This window comes from Nannospalax galili, unplaced genomic scaffold (genome assembly GCF_000622305.1).
Source record: "Nannospalax galili isolate Female #2095 unplaced genomic scaffold, S.galili_v1.0 scaffold104, whole genome shotgun sequence".
NCBI lineage: Eukaryota > Metazoa > Chordata > Mammalia > Rodentia > Spalacidae > Nannospalax > Nannospalax galili.
In genome coordinates, this window is record NW_008353596.1 from 1,133,027 (window position 1) to 1,138,684 (window position 5,658).

The following is a 5,658-nucleotide window of genomic DNA, read 5'->3' on the forward strand; positions in this document are numbered from 1 at the left end:
GTTGCAGGACCAGGGAAGTAGAGGGAGGTGAGGGCGGGGCCAGGACCAGAAGCGGTGCTCCTGGAGCCCAAGAAAGGGACTGAGTTTGTCTGGGTTAGAAGGATCAGGAAGCAGTATTGGTTCCCCAGGTGTCTGGGGCCCCAAGACTAGGAATGGCGCAGGGCACAAACTAGGAGTATAGAATGGTGGGGTGGGGGTGGGGGGATGGAAGGGTGAATGGGGCTTAGGGAGTCCTGGTGCGGAGAGCTGGGCTATAGACTTACCCCAAGGGGCCTGAGGATAGTAGTGCAGTCTAGGAGAGTTAGCAGGTGGTGCAGGCCCAGGGAAGCAGAGAGAGGTGAGAGTGGGGCCAGGACCAGAAGCGGTGCTCCTGGAGCCCAAGAAAGGGACTGAGTTTGTCTGGGTTAGAAGGATCAGGAAGCAGTATTGGTTCCCCAGGTGTCTGGGGCCCCAAGACTAGGAATGGCACAGGGCCCAAACTAGGAGTATAGAATGGCGGGAGGGATGGAAGGGTGAATGTGGCTTAGGGAGTCCTGGTGTGGAGAGCTGCGCTATAGACTTACCCCAAGAGGTCTGAGGATAGCAGTCTGTTTTGGTTTTTATACCTCTTGGTTATACATCTATTCCACACTCTGAAGTTGTTCTTGGTGTCACATCAGATCCTGTGACATAAGCATGATCTGGTGCTCATGGGGCGCTGCCTCTGTAACCATCTTCAGCTTCTGTTCAGCCACTTCAGGTCCATCTGGTCCTGCTGCTGCTTCTCTGTTTCACTGAGTGTCTTCCAGAACACAGCATACTCACACTCAGAGAAGCCAGTCTATTGAAGCCTGAGCTGTCTCTGTCTTTGTCTCAGCCTCCCTCCCTCCGTCCGTCCCTCTGTCTGTCTGTCTGTCTGTCTGTCTCTGTCTCTGTCTCTGTCTCTCTCTCTGTCTCTTTGTCTCTTTCTCTCTCTCTCTCTCTCTCTCTCTCTCTCTCTCTCTTGCGCGGGCGTGCGATCCCTCCCTCCCTCTCCCTAATCCTCCGTCTCCCTCCCTTTCCCTCCTTCTCCCTCCCTCTCCCTTCCTCCCTCTCCTTAGCAGGAAGGAGCCTTTACTGTGTCTATCCAGAGCTTTCTGAACAGCTGGCTTCCCTGAGAACTCAACAATATTTTTTTCCTGAGGGCCTTAGTCATCCACAGTGACTCTAGTCCTCTCCCTTGGCCACACAAAAAGACTTATTCCAAGAGTTCACTGCATTAAGGAAGGTTTTACACATGAGGAATGCACTGTGGCATGCAACACACACACACAGCTCCTTTCCCCAGAATGGCATGTTGTCCAGCTCTTGTTTGGCAGTCTCCAAGAGGGTTTATGTTTCTAAGCATATAATCTTTGTTCATGAAAGCATCAACCAGCTTTTCTGTGTTTGTTAGTTTCATCCTTTCCTCCTCAGTGATATCAAGAGATTGGTCACAGAGATGGTTGTATAGAGTAAAGGTCTTCTCTCCTGGTTTTCTAAAATTCTTCATGTCAGTAGTTAGATCTTGATTTTAACTGCTGACCTATTACCCATGTGCAGTTTTGGCAGTGACAGTGCTGCTGCTGCTGCTGATAATATTTTCTTAGAGTATAGTTCTACTTCTTCAAGCTAAAGGTTTGATAACTCTGCATTTTGTACCCCTCTGCCCACATGTCTTTCCACAGAGTAAAGGTGGCCTGTAGTGCATTTCATGTATTTTTTTAAATGAAATAAAACAACATGGCTTCTCAGGCTCCTCCTGATGTGGTTCCTGATTTTCTCATTACCTTGACTCTTTCCATGATTGTTGGGTAGCAGTATTGAACATTTTAAAATCCTTAAATTATCCATTTTTTGTTCTCTCTGGATTACTACTACTTTCTGTGTTTTGTCCTTGCAGTGTTCCATTCTATAATATTAGGAATCCTTATTAATTCTTTATAGCATTTATTATAATATAGAACTTGGCATTCTTTATTCTATTTACTTGTTGTATTATCTTTAAATTTCTATTGGGTTAGGGCTACATGTATATCCTGCTCACATCTAATACACACTTAGCATAGTGGATGCTTTAATGTTTGTTGGCTTAGTGGAGAATCCAAACAATTTTCCAGTATCTATTTCTTTTTATTTTAAATGGTGTGCCTATAAGGCTGGAGAGATGGCTCAGCAGTTAAGAACACTAGCTGTTCTTGCAGAAGACCCGGGTTCGAATCCCAGAACCCACATGGCAGCTAACAACTGTCTGTGACTCCAATTCCAGGGGCTCCAACAGCCTCTTCTGTCCTCTGCGGGCATTGCACAACACAGGTGCACTTACCTACATGAAGCAATACATACATACACATAAAAAAAATGGTTTGCCTATAACTTGGAAAACTATTTAATGAGGTAGCTTTTTGTTCCTTCTATGCTTCCTGTCAAAAACAATAAAAAGGAAAAACAGATATAGGACAGTAAGTTGAAACTGGCAGTGAATATTACATATATTCTGGGTGTGGATGTGTGTGTATAAAATGTAAGTACTGGTCATAAGCAGTTGTTTGAGGTGGAAAAAAGTCTTTGAAAAAATGCAGAGAGTGATAGTTGTCCCCTGTTTATCTTCTTGCCTTTTCTATAAGCAACAAAATACCTAAATGTTTCTCTTGGCAAATGACAGTCTAAATGAAGACTAGATTTACTAGATGGTCTTGCAGCTCAGTGTGGTTCAGTGATTATGTTTAGTACAATTTGATGTCAATGAGTGTGATGTTTGCAGCGTATGTGGAGTTAATGGGTAGGGATAAAGAAGCCATCTTAGATTGCGAAGTGCTGAGGAACCTGAGCCTCTGGTGTGGCATGGAGTACCAAACACTCTGGAGCACTGCCGTGGGGTTTTGCTCAACAGCAATAAACCTATACTTTTTTTTAACCTATTGCTATTTTGGATTTCAGCCATTTGCGGCTAAACCTGTACTACCAACATTTTTTTTGACAAGTGGATCATGCACCATGCTGGGAGTTCTTTTTCTGCTTTACTATTGGGATATCTTTCCTCTCAGGCAAATGAGAATCACTAGGTTATTATGAATTGCAAAGATACCCAAACAAACTTCTTAACTGTCTTTAGCTCTTACACTTTTGTTGTATTTGGGAATGTATACTTAAAGAGTAAAGAGAAAGCACATGGAGTTTACAAAGAACTTTAAAGAATTTACAAGCGGGCTGGAGAATTGGCTCAGTGGTTATGAGCACTGGTTGCTCTTGCAGAGGACCCAGACCTGGTTCCCAGCACCTATATGGCAGCTAACAACAGTCCATAACTCTACTTCCAGGGTAATCCAATGCTCTCTCCTGACCTCTGCGGGCATTGCATGACAGGGGTGTGCTTACAGGCAATACACTCATACACATAAAATAAAAATAATAAAATAAAAACAATTTACAAACAAGATATGAGCCCCTTCAATCGCTTAAAAACTCACTTGGGCCCAGAGATGATTGAGATAGTTTACACAATTTAAAAGCACACCAGTGATCTGTTAACTCACTAATGCGTGGACTTCAAAAACTCAGCTTTGGAGCTGGGCGTGGTGGTGCACGCCTTTAATCCTAGCACTCGGGAGGCAGAGGCTACATAGTGAGTTCCAGGCCAGCTGGGGCTACTGGGAGACCCTGTTTCAAAACAGACCAAAAAAACCAACCAACCAACCAAACAAACAAACAAAAAAAACAAACCTCAGCTTTGTCCCTTCTCTCAAAATTAGATGATAAACACATCTTCTTAGGAATAAAACCCCAAACCTCTTGCAGTGATCTTAAATCTAATTCTTGAGTAACTTTTATAAATCTTAGCAACATTGAAGATATTTTGGCAAGTGAAGAGTCTTTTTTGTTTGTTTCTTGAGACACAGTCTCCCTGTAGCCCCAGCTGGCCTGGAACTCACTGTGTAGACCATGCTGGTCTTGAACTCTCAGAGACCCACCTGCCTCTTCCTCCCAAGTGCTGGGATTAAGTGCATGCAGCACCACATCTGGTGTGAAGAGTACTTAAAAAAATTTTTTTTATTTACTATTTTTATTTTGTGTAGGAGTGTTTTGCCTGCGTGTACATGAGTGCACCCATGTCATGCAATGCCACGGAGATCAGAAGAGGGCTTAGGATTCCCCTGGAACTGGGGTTAAGGACAGTTCGTGGCCGCCATATGGGTGCTGGGAATCGAACCCAGGTCCTCTGCAGGAGCAGTCAGTGCTCTTAACTGCTGAGCCATCTCTCCAGCCCTGTGAAGAGTACTTTTAAAATGTATTTTAGGGGCTGGAGAGATGGTTCAGTGGGTGGGAGCATTGACTGCTCTTGCAGAGGACCTGGGTTCGATTCCCAGCACCCACATGGCGGCTATGAACCGTCCTTAACTCCAGTTCCAGGGGAATCCGAAGCCCTCTTCTGACCTCTGTGGCATTGCTTGACACGGGTGCCCTCACGTACACGCAGGCAATACATTCGTACACATGGAATAAAAATAATAAATAAAATATTTAAAAAATGTATTTTAATATAAATCTAGGAAATAATTGCTGCAAAGATGATTATCAAGGTATATTTTCTTAACACTTTGATAATATACTGCTTTTTAAAAGGTATTGTAGTATTACCTAGAACAAACAGGTCATAGAAAAAACATACATCTAACTTAAAATCTCCATGTGTTTTTAGATTTCCAGAAAATCTAGTTTCATATCCAGAATTCTTTGTATATTTAACTTAATTTGAGTTTCTTTATAGTATGCTATTAATAATAATATATACTATTTTAAAACGTCCTTTTATGCTTTTATTTTTTCCCCTTTTTAAGTGACTATATGAATACATAGTGTTCTAGTTAGCTTTCTGTGGCTGTGATAAAACACTAAAAGCAACTTTGGGGAGGAAATGGTTTATATAATATCCTAATGACAGTTCATCATCCAGAGAAGTCAAGGCAGGAACCTGGAGGCAGGAGCTGAAGCAGAGACCAGGGGAGGAGCGCTGGCTTGCTCAGTTACCTTCCTTATGCAGCCCAGGCCTACCTGCCCAGATACGGTATCGTCCACGGTGGATTGAGCTCTCCTCCTCAATTATCAATTAAGAAAATTCCTCATAGACTTGGCCACATGCCTGATTATTCAACTGAGGTTCCCTCTGTCCAGTTGTCTCTAGTTTGTGTCAAGTTTACAAAAACTAGCCAGCATACATATTTATACACATGAATGAATGCATGTAGGCAGTTGTGAGTAGGTATAATGGCAGGAACATATTAGGATTATATTTTGATTATATGATTTTGATTTTGATTCTGTGGAGAACAGTTTGTTAATAATTATCAAAATTATAGAAACGAATGTTTAAGCAGTTGAATCACAAGTTCAAGGCATGTCTCGGCTGTAGAATGAGTTCTAGGCCAGGCTAGGTAATTTGGTGAGACCCTGTTCCAAATTAAAAAACAAAAAGGCCAGGGGATATAAATTGTAGATGGTGTGTCCAGCATGCGCAAGGACATTTTCAGCCCCCTCTCCCCCTAAAAAGAGCTTGATTAAATTTTTTTTAATCAACACCATTTTCATATATTTTTAGGTAAAATTTAATGATTAATTGATTAATATAACTTGTTGGCTATAGTTCTTAGTTTTAAAAATTAA

The 5,658-nt window shown here is 42.3% G+C and overlaps 1 protein-coding gene across 1 annotated transcript in view; it reads left to right on the forward strand.

The window, feature by feature from the left end:
* Nucleotides 1-5,658, forward strand: part of LOC103748181 (ran-binding protein 17) — a 100,824-nt gene that overhangs the window by 92,135 nt on the left and 3,031 nt on the right. The gene's annotated exons all lie outside the window — the stretch shown is intronic.